The 18,277-nt window shown below is 46.1% G+C and overlaps 1 long non-coding RNA gene across 1 annotated transcript; it reads left to right on the top strand.

The window, feature by feature from the left end:
• The first annotated feature begins 385 nt into the window (after positions 1 to 385).
• Positions 386 to 18,005, top strand: LOC134487084 (uncharacterized). Its single transcript, XR_010066797.1, has 3 exons — positions 386 to 552; positions 13,417 to 13,538; positions 17,484 to 18,005. It is a non-coding gene; the product is annotated as an uncharacterized LOC134487084 (long non-coding RNA).
• Positions 18,006 to 18,277: the final 272 nt, after the last annotated feature.

Here is an 18,277-nt window from a genome sequence, read left to right as displayed (position 1 = left end):
AAAGAGAGCAAAATGCGAATGCCAGGCAGGTCAAGAGCCCTAAAGGGGAAATGTGACAGTAATTTAGGAGGAAGCTGGCCTTCTCTTCCTGGGTCATGACCACTCCCTATAGTCTCTGTTGAGGTCACTCCAAGCAGAAAATTGTATCCGGCCCCGTCGTGGAGGCACAAGTCTAGCAAAGTGTTCGGGACAGCTTTATTTAATTCCCTGGCCATATGGAAATGGCCTCCGCAGAATGGGTTGGAAGCCACAATTGCATTAGCCGTCTGGAGCTCCCATCAGCTCAATCAAGCCATAATCAAGGATCTCCTGTGATTGTCCATTATCTGCCTCTCAGCCGGAGAGGCAGGCTCTGGAGGGAGAGTGATCCAAGGGCTCCTGGCACTAATTGCAGGCTAGCCTGCATCTGTGTCCCTCCTGCGGCTGTCAGGAGCCATTGTGGCCTGCCCCAGGACATCTCACCCATTTCCAGGCAGGTGACCCTGAGCAAGCTGGGCACTCAGCATAGAGTCCACACAGATCTATCCGAATGCGGCTTCTGAGGTGGATGAGGTGAGTTACATGTGACTGTTTACATTGGAGACACCTTAGGGTGCTGGGAAAGGGCTATGGCTGGGTAAGCAGGTAATTCACAGCAGGAACCCACGTAACATCTGGAGACGCGATAAAAACAGCCAGATGTGCACCTCATGAGAGCTTCGTGGAGGGAAAGTGGGCACAAGAATGGAAGGGAGGCAGGAACTACAGGCACCAGCCAGTTCACTGAAGGGCCATCACTGGGATAGAGAGAACAAACCCTGTCACCATCAGGCTCCGGGTGACTTCCAGCATGATTTCTGTCACTCGTGTGTGATGTGTTCAGTTCCTCCTGCCCAGTCTTTTCATACTTCTCTGTCTGGTTCCCCATCCAAGTGCTGTAGGTCCAAATTGCATTTGGTCCCCATTTCCAGGTTCAGCCTCTAATGTCAGGGCTGCCACTAAGCCATTTATATTCACCCCAGGGAGATGGGATCTTTCCCTCCCCTTAGTTCCCACTGCACTGTTTCAACCTTTCTTCCAGCTCCCTGTACAGTGTCCGTTTTGTGTGTGTGTGTGTGTGTGTGTGTGTGTGTGTGTGTAGCAGAGAGCTCCTTGTGCCAGGAACCACCTTCAGTTTTGTGTTTCCACTGGGAAATGGGACAGATTACACAGAAGATGGGAAATAAAACGATCATATGTGGACTCCCTGCCAGAGCAAATGGTCATTACCTTCTTACTACATTTGCTCTACTCTGAAACACAATGGCAAAATGGGCCTGAGAGATGGCGCAGTGAGAAAGGTGCTTGCAGTAAAAGCCAGAGGACCTGAGTTCAATCCCTGGAGTTCACAGTAGAAGGAATGACCCAACTCACAAACGTTGTTTTTTGACCATCACTGCATTTGTGTGCCAGGACACACACACACACACACACACACACACACACACACAGAGAATGAGAGAGAGAGACAGACAGACGGACAGAGAGACAGACAGACGGACAGAGAGACAGACAGACGGACAGAGAGACAGAGAGAGGGAGGCAGAGAGAGGGAGACAGAGGGAGACAGAGAGACAGAGAGAGGGAGACAGAAAGAGAGAGAGAGAGAGAGAGAGAGAGAGAGAGAGAGAGAGACTACATAAAGAAAATAGCAACAACTCTTGAAAACACAGCAGATCAAGTTGCGATCACAATCACGTTAGTATAGCTGTTAAGAGAACACAAGGCTGGCAAGTGACCCTGGAGTCACTCTTTGAGCTCAGTCCCCAGTACTTCTGGGTATTAGCCAGTTGACCGAAGAAGATAAGATACTTGAACTCTGTGCTTTAGCTCCTGCCTCTGCAAAAACTGTGAAATATAGTCGCACAGAGTCAAGGAGTTAATGGATCCAGAGTGTTACAATAGCGCTCCCCTGGCCCACAGGAAGCACTTGGTAAACATTGGCTGTTATGTCTTCCATTTCTGACTCTACTTCCCAATGCTCCTCCTCTGCCCACAGAGCTAGCAAATATATGTACTCTTTAATTTGCATAATGCAGTTAATTAGTGTCCTCTGAGTCAGAAATAAGGAAAGCCTGACTCTAAACCTGCCCTTGGAGAAGGCCATGAGTGTCTATAGCTGAAAAGCTCAGTGGCAAGGACCAGTCCAGGATTCATGGATGTACCAGTTCACCTGCGTCATCAAAGACGTCATCTTAACACCTGCCTCCTTCTTCCGTCATGACGTCTTTATTTACTGGAAGCTTCTCCTTACAGCAGCCAACAACCTTAGGATCACTCTCTTTGTTGACCATGTGCAAGGAGAGAGGGAACCACTCAGGAATTACTCTAAAAAGAGAAAAAGATAAAAACCCCTCATTTCTCATGGTCTAAACAGTTATTGTCACCATTCATGAATCAAAGGTTATGGCCAGGAGGTGGGACCATAGAGGTAACGCACGCCCATCTGCTGGGAGGTTAGACCTCTCCCAGGTCACAAGCTACTCGAATTGCTGGGCAGGGCTGCACAAACCTGTAACAGGATGGGGAATGGAAGGAACGCAGGAGGCAGCGAGGTCCTCGGACTTAGCTCTCCATAGTTCTTTTCTCCTCAGTGTTCAACCTCATTTTGAGATCTGTGTGTTCCACATTTGAAGGTTACTCCCTTTAGCTGACGAATAACACCCTGCTGTGTGAGAAAGTTTCCATTTATTTCGGCCATTTTGTTACTTACGGATTCTTCGTCTGTTTGGTATTTAGACAGGACGACCCTGGCTCACAATTGCTCTGTCGCAGCCTCTTCTTCTCACCTTACTGATTTCATTTTATCTTAGCACTGCAACCACACTACAGTCAGTCACTGTGTGCACCGGAGAGGCCTTCTCATAGACCGTCTCATTCTCACAGGCGGGCCTGCAGGGTGATTTTGGGTCCTGCGAAGTTGACGCCTTACATTAACCATGCAAAATCTGACTTCCTAATGGAAGACACAGCACAAGATCTGGAAGAAATTTCAAAAGGGTGTATTTGTTCATCCATCCATCCATCCATCCATCCATTCCACAGCTCAGTGGAATTTTACCCAATATTGTTCCCACCACTGCAGAGGTACCGGGAGAATGAAATCCTTTTTCTCTCTTCCTCCTCCTTTTCTTCCTCCTCTTCTTCTTCCTCTTCCTTATGTAAGCTTACATTTTAATGAAGGGAGATAATCAGTCTGTGAGCTGATGAGCTCAATGAGCGCAGTGAGACACAGCATATTAGACACTGGGAAGGAGTGTGGAGAGAAGTAAAGCAGAGAAGAAACCAGAATAGGAATTTTGACAGTTATCTGTGAATAGGTATGCCTTAGGGAGGTTCTGGTTGTAACTTTAGAACAGTCATTTTATCAGCCTCAGGAAAAGACCTAAGGAAGCCAAGAGGAAGGCACAGAAGGTGGGAGACTGAGTAACAGGGTAGGAACAGTTTGAGTTAAGGAGGCCAGTTTCAAGCCCATGAAATCAAAGGGCTATGGGAAAAAAAAATACAGGCTGCATCCAGAAAGTGCTAACAGCAAAGGGATCCTCCTCAATAATTCTAGGTTGATTCGGAGACTAAACTGTATCACTGTCAGCTGAGGGAGACTGTCAGCTGAGGGATGAGATGACTGTCAGCTGAGGGAAGGCTGTCAGCTGAGGGATGGTTAAAGCACGAGACTGGGTGCTTTACCTACAGGAATTCAGGGCAGCAACAACAAACTAGCAACCAGCCCAAAAGGACCAACTCATGAATATGTTCTATTTGATATTTGATCTAACAATGGGCTACACTGGGAGCGGAACACACTTAGACAGCATCCCAGATTCTGTCCATCATTTAATAGGTACATGAACTCCACAAGGTACTCCCCAGCATCCCGCTGTCTTTTAGAGGCTTGTATAATTGGTTGGTGAACAGCTTGAGTCTTAGGACACTCTATCCACGAGGTTACAATTGATAAGAAATAGCAACACACAGTCATGACAGGTCAAGATAGGTCAGTGAAATCAGATCTCACTGCAAGCCTGGGTGAAAGTTTAGAGGGAAGAAAGAAGTGCTCAGATTCTTGATTTCAACAGATCCCTTGGACGGACCATGGGCTAGGACAAGATTGGAGAAACTGTAACTCTGGGCAGGAAGCAATTGCTAAGAGAAAGAAATGGGTCTGACTTGAGTTGTTGAGTGGGGGGTGGGGGGGAGGCAGGAAAGGCGGGGTGAGGTGAGGAGAGGAGATTGGTTTCCAATCACCTGGTTTGAGCGACCGGGATCAAGCGGAGGCTTTTACTTATGAGGGGTTAGAGAAGGAATAATGTGTCTGTGGGGGAGTACTGGGTTCTCTTCAGACCTGTGCAGTTGGAAGTACTCTAAGGTCTGGCTGCGAAGCAAGTTGATTTTAGAAGACAGACTCCGAGTCTGGAGAGAAAAATTTCAGACCCTTGGAAGTTGGAGCCACAGGTATAGATGAGGTAGCCTGGATAATATACTTTTCAAAGAGAAACCACATGGACACTACAGTTCCAAGTGGATCTCTGTGAGAGTTCAAGGCCACTGTGATCTATAGAGAGAGTTCCAGGTCAACCAGAGCTACAAGATGAGACCCTATCTTTAAAAATGTTTAAGTGAGAGTTATCAAAAGACCCAGCGGTGTCCTCCGAGGTATTTACCGGAAAGATTCTAAGTCAATGTATCACAGTGTATCAGTGCTGATTGCCACACCATTCCCAACAGCTACCTACAGAACTGAGGTATGTGTCCATCAACAGTGAAAGGGATACAGAAAATGTATCCATTATCCACAAGCGATGGAATTTCTTTTTGATCATTGTCAGAACACCGTAGAAGAATGGAGGCCTATGAGGAGAATTCTTTGTGAGAAAACCCGAGTCTTGTCACCTGTTTCTTTAAAACATGGAGTTATTCTTGGGATGTGTTTTTGGGCTCCTCCCAGGTGTAGTGGGTAGGAGCGAGTGTACTTCAGATTACTCATTAGTGCTTGCAGTTGCTCTTAAATTAAGTGTTTAGACTATCCTTTATGGTCCTCTATAGAAAACTATATATGGGGCCTGTCCTTGTGATTTTTATACAGCTCGAAACTCATGAGAACTTTATTCATATGATTCTTCTTAACCCTCAGAGTATAAATTGTCCGGAGCTCTGAATAAAGTTGGTCGTTGCATGAGACCTTAGCCCTCCTCATTTATCGGCTCCATTCTTCCAGGTCCCATGGCCTCTACAGTGGCAAACACACTGGAAAGAAGGAAGTTGCAACATTGGAAGGAAAATGGACGCAGGTGGAGGTTATCATCATCCACTCAGGCATGGAAAGACGAATATTACATGCTTTGTCTCATTGTGGATCCCAGATTTTATATAGCTCCATAAAATCGTCCATTTGCCACATACATGGCCTGAAAACAGAAACTAAATGGGCTTTGAAGGGGATGAATGGGAAGGCAAAGGAGAGAAAGGGGGAGGTCAAACGGAGCATGCGTTGGAAGTACATGCTGCACTTACACGTGAATGTCCTTCTGAAACCCAGCACCATGTGCAGGGGCTACACTCCAGAGGGAAATGCGCGTTAAATAGCTGTGAATAAGGCATGAGTTTGAGGGCTTTCTACTCATTAGTCGGCTGACTTCTCACAGGGACCATTGTTATCTTTGCCTTAATGATGAAGAAGTAGAACCGAAGTATAAAGAACTTTTCCAGAGTTTCATAGAAGATACACGCATGCTGCAAACTAATGATATTTTATTTTAAAATAATGAAACACTTTTTTTTGAGACTATACTTACTATGGCCCCCGACCTTCCCCTTTCCTCTTTCCAATCTTCCCTGTGTAATCTCACCATACTATTTTTCAAATTCATGGCCTCTTTGTAAAATGTTACTGTTCTTAATAAGTGTGTGTGTGTGTGTGTGTGTGTGTGTGTGTGTGTGTGTGTGTTCCTAAACACATTAACTACAACCTGCTCAGTCTGTATAATGGTATTTCTGTGCATATGTTTTTAGGGCTGACCACGTGGTATTAGGTAACTAGTTGTGCCCTTGGGATAGATAAATTCTCTCTCTCTCTCTCTCTCTCTCTCTCTCTCTCTCTCTCTCTCTCTCTCTCTCTCTCTGTCAGAGTTCCTTAGTTGCCTGAAGTTCTTTGTCTAGGGCTGAGATCTCCTGAGCTCCCCTCTCCGGTCCCCGTCTACATTAACACATCCATTGATGTTATTCTCATTCAGGTCAAGTTGTCCTTAGGGGGCCTGGTTTAACCTAACAATCTCATTCTGAACTCCTGGGAAGAGACTGTGGTGTACCCCCCCCCCCCAACCAACTGTAATCCCATCTTCACTCTGGAGCCTGAAGTAAGCAAGTGAGTTCAAGGCCAATCTGATCTGCAGAGTAAGTTCCAGGACAGCCTGGGTTACAGAGTCCTTGTCTTCAAACAAACAAACAAACAAACAAACACCATTGGGACCAATGCTAGGCCTGAGAGGCAGCTGCTTTCGACCCCACCCCAGCAGAGGATCAGACCGGTAGTTTGTAGATGGCCTGACAACCCAGAGGGATTCATTCTGACACACACTCCATTTCTTAAACGGATATTTACAGTTTCCCCAAGCTCCTGCATGAGCCCGGGGAAGTCACATGGCCTCTCCAGCTCTCTGCTTCACTTCCCAGGAACAGCCTAGGCCTAGGCAGGCTATGCAAACACAATAGCAGGGCACTGGTGGGAAGGGACAGGCACCCTGGAGCGTCACCTTCCTCCTCCTGCATCCCGCAGCCGCCAGGCTCACACATGCTACCACCACCTAGGAGCATGCAACCTGCTCTCTTCCGAATTATATTTAATACATGCAAATGCATGATTAATATTTTCCTCCACTGATTCTGATTTCATTCTGTTAGTGATTATACTGATGGCAACAGTTGAGGGGATTAAAAATCCCGTTTAATTCACATTAGATTTTTTTTTAAGCTTTGCTGATAAATTTTAAATGTCAAGTGCCTTGGTGTCTTCTTCTAAATGCAGAGGCCAAATAAGAAGGCCAACAGTAGTAGTGGTGAGGTTGGAAACAGCTAGAAAAATAGAAGATTGATGAGGTCGTCACTTTTCACCTAGCCCATCAGCACAGCACAGCGCTACTATCTACTACCGGAAGTGGAAGCTGACTGTCCAGCCCCGCCCACTAATGACGCGTGCTCGCACAATCCTCAAACCTCTTGGTACAGCATATCCACACCCCGCACCTCCGACTGGTCTTTTTGTTGAGTTCAGCATTTGTTTTGTAAGAGAAGGCAGAGCAACCGCACACCACCTGTAATTCTCTCATATTTAGCCACTTCCTTCCCATCTCAAGTTCAATACCCCAGATGTGCTCTGTACCTCTGAATGGAGGCGGAGACTGAAATGATAAGTAGGTATTTGAGAAATGAGAATCTTTGGATTTTGGTTTGTAGCTCGTCCTCACATCCAGGAAAAGAAAAAAAGGCTGAGAGGAAACACTTAGGGACAACGGTGTAGGGACAGAGACAGGAGAGAGGAACCCCTCTCAGAGCTCCCCTCGCTGCTCTGTGGTCCTCTCTCCAGCCTGGCTGGTTTCTCTGAGGCTCTCTCCTGCACTCCTGATGTACCTCATAACATCCAGGTGACGGGGGAAAGGGGTCCCACAAACTGTCATGAGTGGAATTTTAGGGCCTCGGTGTGCTTTAACCACAGCACTACCCAGCCAGCACCACACCAGTACCAGACCCGATTGCCTCCATTTGGTGTCATGGTTAGTTGTGTAGGGCATCCGAGCCCTACCATTGTGGAGAGTGCACAGGACAAATAGAGGCACTCACTCCTCCCTCCCTCCTTTCTGTATAATACCCTTCCTGTTTGTGTACCCCTGTGTGATGCCCTCCTTGTATGTATAACACCCCTGTATAATATTTTCCCTGGAGGCCCACACCTTTAATCCCAGCACTCTGGAAGTTGAGTCAGGTGGATCTCCATGAGTTTGAAGCCAGCCCAGTCTATATATGAGTTCAAGGACAGCCAGGGCTACATACTGAGAAGCCATCACACAAAACAAAACAAACCACCTGGCTCCATCAGCACAGTTTGCTCAGAGCCTAACACTGTCACCTGTGTATGTTAATCAAAGAAACAATGTGATCAGTGTCACTACCGCCCTGACAAGTAAGAATCTCCAGGGCTGAAAGTGGGCTCTGCACTGAAAGTGGGTTCCTAGGGACTCTCTAGGTGAAAAGCCTGCCCTGAGAACTACGGGACTTAGAAAGGGGGTGGAGACACAGAGACAAAGGATCTTGATTGGGGTGGCTCTTGCATTGCTGCACCTGCTCTTCATCAGGGTGGGCAGGCTTTATCTCTTTCCCTTGACCTTTCATTCTCTAGAAAGTTATGAGGATGCATTTTGATGACCCAAACCAAAACCATGACAGTAGTTTGGGTACGGCAACGTAGTGAATGAAATGCTCTTAGATACAGAGTGGAGCGTGCCACACAGCTGACCCAACACCCGGATCCCTGGTATCATCAGGCACACATAATCCTCTTACCTTTCCTCTCTTCCTTCTGCCCTTCCCTTTCTCTCTTTCTTTCTTTCTTTCTTTCTTTCTTTCTTTCTTTCTTTCTTTCTTTCTTTCTTTCTTTCTTTCTTTCTTTCTGCCAAGGACCAGCCCAGCTTGGAGAGGACTTCCGAGAGAAGGAGGGTTTGAGAGCAGTAAAACAAACATCCCAAAGTCAAATCCCAGATACAAACTGATGACCTATGTCCTTCCTGAGACAGCTTTCTAGGCAGTTCTCTTGGGGCAGCTTTCTCTTGCAATTCTGAAAATTCTCTGGATAGCTCATCTCTTGCAGATCAAAAGCCCAGTCTTTTTTTTTTAACTTATCAATTACACCAAGCCCCCTTTTGATAATCCCATGAATATCCCATGATTCCAGTCCTTTGATTCTTAGAAAGAGATAGCAAGCACATCTTTTCTTTTTAACATTGCAAAAGAATTCAGGGATCTTGCCTGCTTCTGTTAAGCACAGACAATAAGCTGGCTGGGTGGGACCCTGCCCTGAAGTCACCATTTCTACCGTGTCTGGGCCTGGACCTAAATGTCTTCTGTCCCAGGCTGACCTTCCTTGAACTCAGGAATCTGCCTGTCTTTGTATCTTTCTGACAAGCTGGCTCATAGTGCAGCTGCCTCTGTTCCTTTAGATCTGTGAAGCTCCTTATACAATTCATATTTCATCCTTATATTTTGCATAGTTGAGAAATTACTCATGTTTTTAGAGTTCTTTCCCACAGCCTTGATGGGTGTCTTGAAAGTCTCAGCGTTTACCATTTTGGTGAGATACAGACACATTCTCACCTCCCAGACTCTGATTATCATGGAGTATTAACCTTGACAGGGAGAGTATTTCCCAAAGAAGTAATGTGTACACACACACACACACACACACACACACACACACAAACAAGCCTCACACCCACAAACTGTCAACATTTGTGGTGGGCATGAGGCAAATGAGCCTCAAACTCACAGTGATCCTCCTGCCTCAGCCTGAGTTACAGGCTTACTGATCATACCCAGCTTGTCCTTTTTCTTACTGTGCTCTAGTAATAGCTGCCTTGGTGTCCTAGAACCTGCTGCTCCTTAACATTCCTCTTCTGTTCCCTGAGAGACTGCCTCAGAGGGTTCACACCATTGGCTCCTTATGCTGCTGGTATCAGAGCCAATATCACTTTCTCAAACACTTAGACCAGTCCTGACCTTGCCCCCAGAACCTGAAATGAGCTCCCAACTTGCACCACCATAGGCCAGAGTTTGGCTCTTGGCATAGTTTGTTCTTTTTGTCATCTGAAATGATCTCACTCATTTGACTGTTGCCACTCCATTGCTCTGTCTCCCATCTGCCAAAGAATCAGGACAGGGTTCAGCCTCTGTGGGGATGAAGTGGTCCCATTAACTGTCATTAATGAAGTTCTAGGACTGCAATCTACTTCATCCCTCGGGCCGGCAGGTACCCTTTGTCCATAGTTCTATCCATATGAGCACCAGGGTAGATTGTTGGTATCACGATTAGTTGTGTGGGGGCATCCTTCTTATTTCTCAAGTCCACGGTTCTACATCATTCAGTGCCTCATGCAATGCCCGCACATAGTAGGGCCTCAGTAAAGCTTTTGCTGCAAGGAAGGACTTACCCCATTGTTATTGGGAACAATCTACTTCATAGCAGTTCATTCAATAATGCTTATAGAATCTGGTAGGAAAAGTAAGACAGTTTGCATACCTAAATTGTGAAAGAAAAGAAATGTAACTTTGCTAATTCTGAGCTCTTTTTTTGTGAACCAATGTGTATAAGTGGAAGCTGTAACAATGTTGCTCTAATTAGTAGATGAATTTGTCTATAATTAGTACATCGATTACATGCAGATGAAACTGCCAATATCCTTGAATGTGCTTTGTCCCCCCAAGACAGTCTTAACGTTCTTCACCTTCTCTATATAATTTTGTTTACAGGATTGCTTTGTTTAGCAGTATCTTAACTCATAAACAGTATAAAATTAAATATCAGTTTTGAACCAGCTGAATTACCTGTCCCAAAGCACTGAAACCCAGTTGCTAAATGACAAAATTGTCTCTGGATATACGATGAGCAGAGGACAGATTAGCCTAAGATGAATTTTATTGGGAAAACAAAAGGCTTGTTTATGTGTTTGTTTGTTTGAGACAGGGTATCAAGCTTGCCCTGCTCACTTCCGAGCTTGACTTCACTTGCTACCTGGCACAGGAAGACCTGGAGAAATAGCTCAAACAATGGGTCATTGCCCTTAACGACCTGCTGCTGTCTGCTTTTGTAAAAATCTTGCTTGCCAAGCGAACCTTGTGGTTTTAGAGTATAAAATGAGAATACAAACTGGAGCCAATATCTAAGCCTTTCAGGAGCTGCCCTGGCTTCTATCCCATCAGGGACAGCCCTCTCTTCCACTCTCATTGGTGTGGGAGTGCTTCCCCCAGAAAGATTCCCGAAACACATAAACCTAGGTAGAAGACAGATGTGAAGAGCTCCGATAAAGTATCACTATTCACAATGACCCAGATGTGCCGCGGGCTACAGACAAACCATATGTCCTGTAGAGGTGCAGTGGAATAGTATCCAGCCTTACAAAGGAAGGAAATTCGAAAACATTGTCAGAGTGGATGAATTACAAGATGCTGAACAGAACGAGCCAGTCAATAAAAGACAAATGCTGTCTGAGTCCACTGAAGATTGCCAAGTTCACAGAAAGAGTAGAACCGGGGATGGCCAGGGACTGGGGGAAGGGCAGAAGGTGAGCTATTGGCTGAGCAGAGTTTCTGACTTGCGCAATGAGAGCTCCTGGTGAAGTGCGGTGTAGGTGGGTTTATTTAACTCCATTCAGGGGTACACCTACTGAGGGCAGTTTTTCCTTTTTTCTTAACTGTATAGAAGTCTTAATCAGAATTAGAAACCAAATTCCAGCACCTCAAGGAAACAAATAACAACATATAGAGTAATTTTAAATAAAAGTAATATCAATGTAAACAAGATTCATTAGTCCATGCACAAACGCGAACCCCGTGGCCATCTAAGAGAATCTTCTGGCACTCAGTTTTCTTTTTGCCCCACATGAGTCCTGGGGATCCAGCAAGCTTGGCGGCCAGTGCATTTTCCTGCTGTGTCATTCCACCAGCCCCAATCTTTTACTTCAATGTATTTATTTGTTTGCTTGCTTACTTACTTACAGATAGGATTTCATGTACCACAGGATGACCTTGAACGCAAGGAGTAGACTAGAATGACCTTTCCTGGTTTAATGGGATGTGGTGGGAGGCTGGATCTCAGTCAGGGCTTCGTGCCTGTCACATGAGCGTTCTATTGCGCCACCGTGTCTTCCCTCTCTGATTGCAGGAGACTTTTCAGGTTTGATTCGAGGATGTTCTAGTTAAGCGCGACTTTTCTCAACCTTGTTTTAATCATGTGGTTGGTTGGGATTTTTGTTTTGTTTCTGTTTGTTTTTGTTGTGGATTCTGAAATACTATTAGCCAAGCTTGGGAGTACTTGTATTTATTTATTTACGTTTTGTCTCCAAGAAAAAATAAAGTATCCAGTCAAAGTAAAACTTCACTTTGACCATTCGCCATACCTGGTTTTCCCACAATCTAGAATCACCCAGGAAGAGAGTCTCAGTGTGGGATTAGCTCAGGCTGGCCTGTGGGCATGTCTGTGGAGAACTGTCTAAATCACATCCACGAACGAGACAAGACCCAGCTTTAAAGTGGGCAGTATTCTACACGTGGTTCTTTCTTCACTTAGTATTATACTGTCGGGATTTTCCCAAGTTTTGCAGGTTTTTTGTTTAGCCCCTCAAAAATCATCATTATAATAGTTGTATAGTGTTCCGCTAAGTTGACAGCCAGAAGTAGCTGAATTTAAAGCACTCTTTACGTACTCAGTATCTCCAGGGATCATCGTTAAGGCCATAAATTATGAGGCATCCATGGGGTTAAAAGGAGCGTGGTGTCAACTAAGACTGCATCAGCTGGAAAAGACTTGGAACATAGTTACTAAATTGTAACTTATCAGGTCACTCCTGTGGGGCCAAGTAGGGTGTGGGGACCTGGGTAAGTGTGACTGAACCTCTCTGAGCCACTCATCTGAATTGTAGCAAGGGTGAGTTTCCATTTTAGATCACACATACAGCAACACTAGTGAATTCCTATACACACCCTGGTGACATTTAGAGTGGGAGCAGTCATTTGAAGGCAATTTTCATTTGGCCGCTGTTTCATTTTGGCTCCAAGAGTAGATTTTGTTCCTCTGCTATGAGGTTTTTTAGCTCATTCTGTTCTCCTCTGCCAACCAGGAACACTCATCCAGCCTGCTTCACAGGGTATGCTGGTTTGAATGAGAATGGACCCCTCACAGGTACATATGTTTGAATACTTGATCCTTGACTGGTGAAACTGTTTGGGGAGGATTAGGAGGTGTGGCCTTTTGGAAGGACTGTTGACACTGGGGGATAGGCTTAGAGTTTCCGAAGGTTTGCCCCACTCCCATCGGGCCCTTGCTTCCTCCCAGAGGTGAGCTCTCAGCTGGTTCTGCTGCCACACCTTTGTTCTGCCCTCATGGACTCTCTCTCTCCTCTGAAAAAGTGAGCCAAATTAATCACTTTCTTTTGTAAGTTGCTTTGATCATGGCGTTCTGTGACAGCAGTGAGAAAGTAACTGTGACACAAGGTCCCTGCCCACTCTTCTTTCATGACTCCACCTAGAATGTCACTCCCTCCGGAAGTCAACACCTCTCTCCAATTAAGTCATCACCCTGTGTATCCCTGGTGCCCATACAGACTCATGGAAGTGTGTGACATTTGTCTGCCCTTCTAGGTGCAAACTCCATGAGGCCAGAGGTCCTGTCTGCTCATTCTACCCCAGTGTCTGTGAATGAAACTTCATCAGGGTTGACTCTGAGCTGACAGGATCCAAAGTGAGAGAGGAGGAAACAAGAGGTAAGGATGGCCCATTGAGACACCGTGCTCTCCTCTACTTTGGGAAAATTACTTTCCCAACTTTATTAATCAATGAAACAAAGACTCAACTCACAACCTTAAAAGAAAAATATTTATTTATTTATTATTTATTTATGTGTGTGTGCCACATGTGTATGCACCACATGTGTGTGCTTGGATATACATGCCTATGCACGTGCAGAGGCTAAAAGAGGGTCCTGGATCCTCTGAGCTGGAGTTGTATGTATTAATTGGACCTCTGGCTTGTTACCTGGATGCCGGATTCTGAACTCTGGTCTGCATGATCTTGCAGTAAGCTCCCTTCACTGCTGAGCTATCTTACCAACCCCTCAGCCCATGACTTATTTTAAAGCAGCCTGCCTCTATCTCCTTCACTTTTGTTTATCTCTCTTCTCTCTCCACCCACGTCATAACCTCACGGGTGAGAGGTCACGTGCACGGCAAGCGTTAGCTACCTCATTCTCAAACACAGGAGACCTGACCAAATCGATCGAAAATGAACAAATATGAAGGCCTCAGGTTTCCAGACTTCTGGACTTCTTACAAAGAGTGATTGAAACAGCGTGGCTTCCTTACCTGGCACGAAGACGTTTATACCCGTAGACTAGAGGGCCCTGAAAGAAACCCTCTCAAATGGTTGTCAGAGAGGGTGCCATGCCAGCTAAGCACCCTAAGAGCCCTTTTCACAAATGGTGTTATGTCCACTTGTGACAGGATAAAGTGAGACACGTACTTACCTGACCCTGTATGTGAAAGGTAACTCAAGATGGATCAAATGTCCAAATGTCAGAAGCAGTCCCAGAGGGAGAGCTTTGTACCATTGGACTGGGCAGTGCGTTATTTGATATCAGACCAAAGGAAAGGGAGGGAAAGAAAAGAGCCTGCACTTCATCAAGGACAGCACTTCTTCCATGTGGCAAAAGACGCGACAACAGCACTGGAAGACAACGCGCCGAACGGAGGGGTGTTTGCAAATTACGTTTTCAGTCATGACAAACTATTGGGCTGGAAGATGGCTCAGCTGCTGAAGGGCTTACCTTGCAAGCATGAGGACCCAAGTTTGAGTTCCCAGAATCCATGTAGAAAGTGACCGGCATGGTAGTGCACACCTTTAATCCTGGCACTGGGAAGACAGGGACAGACAGATCCCTGGGACTCACTGACCAGCCAGTGTAGCCCCGATCCCAAGCTCCTGAGAGCCTGTCTCAAAAACACCAGCGTAGATGTCCTCTGAGTCATGACAAATGAAGTCATCCTCGGACTCCCATGTTCATGCACATACACAAGTACACAACCATACACACAAACACACACACACACAGACCCCCCCACACACATACACACATGTGCACGTGCACATAAACATGCATGCAAATACAAACGCAGATACACACACATGCACACAGACACATATAGACACACACACACACACACACACACAAGTCTTTTCAAAAAGCAAACAACTAAGTGTGTATTACCGTGCAGTCCCCTAAACAGTGGGAAGCAGGTCTCCTCCCACTGACGTCCCTATTCGAATGTTTGTAGCTGCACCAGTTGCCCATCAATGGACAAGGAAATGAACAAGATGGGCTGGCTCTACACATATATAGACAAGGGGAAGCTCTTCAGTCTTAAAAGAGAAGGAAATTGACACAGGCTATAACACGGATGAATCTCAAAAATATCACACTAAGTGAAATGAGGCGTTCACGAAAGGGGGAATGTGTGGGCTTGGCTTCTAGGAGGTTGCCTAGAGCTGTGAGACTTGGCCTCCCTGGTAGCCTATTGGCTAGGAGTCTGAGCTCTTACCAGGAAGTGAAGGCTACACAACCGGCTGAATGTACTGAATACCACTGAACTGTACACTGGAAATTGTTAAGATGGTACGTTTCATGACATTTAAACTTTAATCACATGTATGTAGGTGTGTCTGTGAATGTGAGTGCCCCCACCAGAGTCCTTTCACTAGAGCTGGAGTTACAGGTGGTTGTAAACTGCCTGGTGTGAGAGCCTAACTTAGGCCCCAAGTAAGAGCAGCAAACGTCTAACTGCTCGGCCATCGCCTCAGCTCCATGTGTGCAAAAAAAAAAAAAAAAAAGAATATATATTATCTCCACCCACACTATTTATATAAAGCGTGAGTCCTGCGCAGCGAGAGTGGTGGCTGGTGTGGATCCATAGCTTCCTGAGAGGATGAATGCCCCCAGAGTCCAGGGTTAGGAGGCGCCTTGGAAGCCACACTGTGGGAGAGTGCTGCAGATCGGCACTCAGGACTAGCTGAGCAGCGCCTTGCACAGTTCTCCACCTTCCCCAGGCCCCCTCCATCCAGAGCATGTCACCGAGGTGTCTTCCACTTGCTCCTTAAAAGCATCTTTATTTCAAGCTGACACAGGACTCTTCCTCCACCCCCAGATCCAGTCTTGTCTGCTGGGTCCAGAGAGAGCAGGTCAAACTTCTAGCTCTCCAGACCACCCTTCATACAATAAAAGGCAGGGCTCTGGGCACTGGGAATGTTAAAACCCCACCCTAGATACAGCTTTTCCTAGAGAGGGACGCTTTTGACGTTAGACCATACTAAGGTGTCTCAAAGGAGTGTCTGATCCCGGCTCCCTTCAGACACGTATCAATAGCAAATCCATCATGGAAGTGAAAGCTCCCAGCAGGGACTGCTGAAGGGAGGGGACTTTGATTATAGAAGGCTGAGAATATTTAGTCTGGAGAAGAAATGCCTCCAAGCAAGACACTACCTGTCTTGAGAACTAGACTGTGAGACAGGAGGCCTTGATCTGGGACGTAAGACCATGGGTACACGTGATGGAAAGCACATCTCAGCTCAGTCACGCAGAGAGACACCAGAACTGCTTGGGCACCTAGCAACACATGAAGCAGTAAGTGACATATGTAGGAGTGCTTAGAAAATTGATCATCAGACCCCAAGGAAAATAGATTTATCTGTCAACTTGACAGGCCTACAGCCACCTAAGTCTTAAATGAAGGATTGCCCAGATCAGAATGGCCTGGTGGGCATGTCTGGGGGCGGGGGATTATCTCGATGGTAAAGAAGGGCCCAGTCCATTGTGGGTGGCACCATTCCTAGGCGGGAGTTCCTGGGCTTTATAAGAAAGATAGGCAAGCATAAGCCTGGGAGTGGCTAGTAAGCTGCCTTCCTCCATAGATCTGCTTCAAGTTACTGCTTGATTTCCTGCCCTGACTTCCCTCAGTTATGGACTGTGACGTGATTAGAACATCATCCTATTGAATATCTCTTCTATTCACACCCAACACACACACGCACTCACGCACGCACGCACGCTTTACTATGCTTTCTGACGTTGTCCATACCTGGACATAGAATATTCTAGAATTATTTCTGTTTTAATGCAGATATGCACAAGACACAGCTAGTTTTTTAAAAAACATGGTCAGAGAGACCCCCCCCCCCAAGAACAATGAAGATTATTATCCTAATCTTGGGTACCTGCTGTATCAGGAATGAAAGTCTCTATTTCTGAAGACATTGGACATTTTGGTCACCGACTTGGAGAAATCAGCTGGCGCTGGCATTGAAGCCTCCCATGTGAGCACTAACACTTAAGAGTGTCAGAAGACGCTAGTCCAGCTGCCAAGGGTAAAGGTTATCATCAGCCTTCCCCAGCTGTAAAGCCTAAGAACCACGACAAAGACCGGACCAGCAAGGTAACCTCAGTGTGCAACAGCGGGACCTGTGTCTTGGGAGTAACCGACAGCTGTACCATTAGACCTAAAACCTGCTCAGCTGGAGAGATCTCATGCCTGATGCTGTAAACACAGCCAAGAACCTATAACCATGGGTTAGAGAGGTCCCAGGCCTACAGAACCTACCTGTATCATGTTGCTAAATGAATATAGTTCGCAACTAAAGGCTTATTATCCTTTTATCCACAGATATATGCAGATCTCACTTCTCATCCAAGATCTCCTCTTTGCAGCCAACAGAACCTGTTAGAGAGATCAATTGACCCAAATGCAGAGAATCAGTGACCATGAGGCGCTTATCCCCACATGGGACATTTATAATACAACCTCCCAACACTCGGGGAACATTTTGGAAGAGGGGCTGGGAAGATCGTAAAAGCCTGAGGCCCAGGGTCTGCTGTGAGATCCGGACAAAGGTGTTATGTCCGTGAACTCTCAAAAACATGGCTACTTGTATAAGACCGGCATGAGAACATCTCAGGCGACATGCCAAAATGAATGGAGGAAAATTTCACAAGCAACCCTAGACGAAGAGCCTACAGATGAACAGGCCGAGTCAATGACTGCTGAGAGGTGGAGAAAACAGGACTGGGGGAGATGATCCCTAAATATATGAACACCCAGGCAACACTAACTGGATGCAGAAACTGTGTGTGTGTGTGTGTGTGTGTGTGTGTGTGTGTGTGTGTGTGTGTGTGTGTGTGAATGAAAGGATAATTTTGAAAGAAGACATTATGATTTGAGAGAGGGTGTTGGGGGAACTCGGGAAGAGTTGGAGGGAGACAGGGTTTGGCAAAATCGAGTGTACTTACACGTGGAATTCGAAAATTAAAAAAAAATATATGGTTTTTAAACCTACCATTATTGACAAGGCACCCTGCAGAGACCCCTGTCTTAGACTCTTGCTGGCTCAGGAGCACCTTCAAACCTGCTTCTTTACCTTGCTCTGCAGTAATAGCTCCTCCCTGGCTGCGCCCTGGCTG

This window comes from Rattus norvegicus, chromosome 5 (genome assembly GCF_036323735.1).
Source record: "Rattus norvegicus strain BN/NHsdMcwi chromosome 5, GRCr8, whole genome shotgun sequence".
Lineage (NCBI taxonomy): Eukaryota > Metazoa > Chordata > Mammalia > Rodentia > Muridae > Rattus > Rattus norvegicus.
Note: the sequence above shows the minus strand (reverse complement) of the source record. Positions and strands in the feature narration are given on the sequence as shown.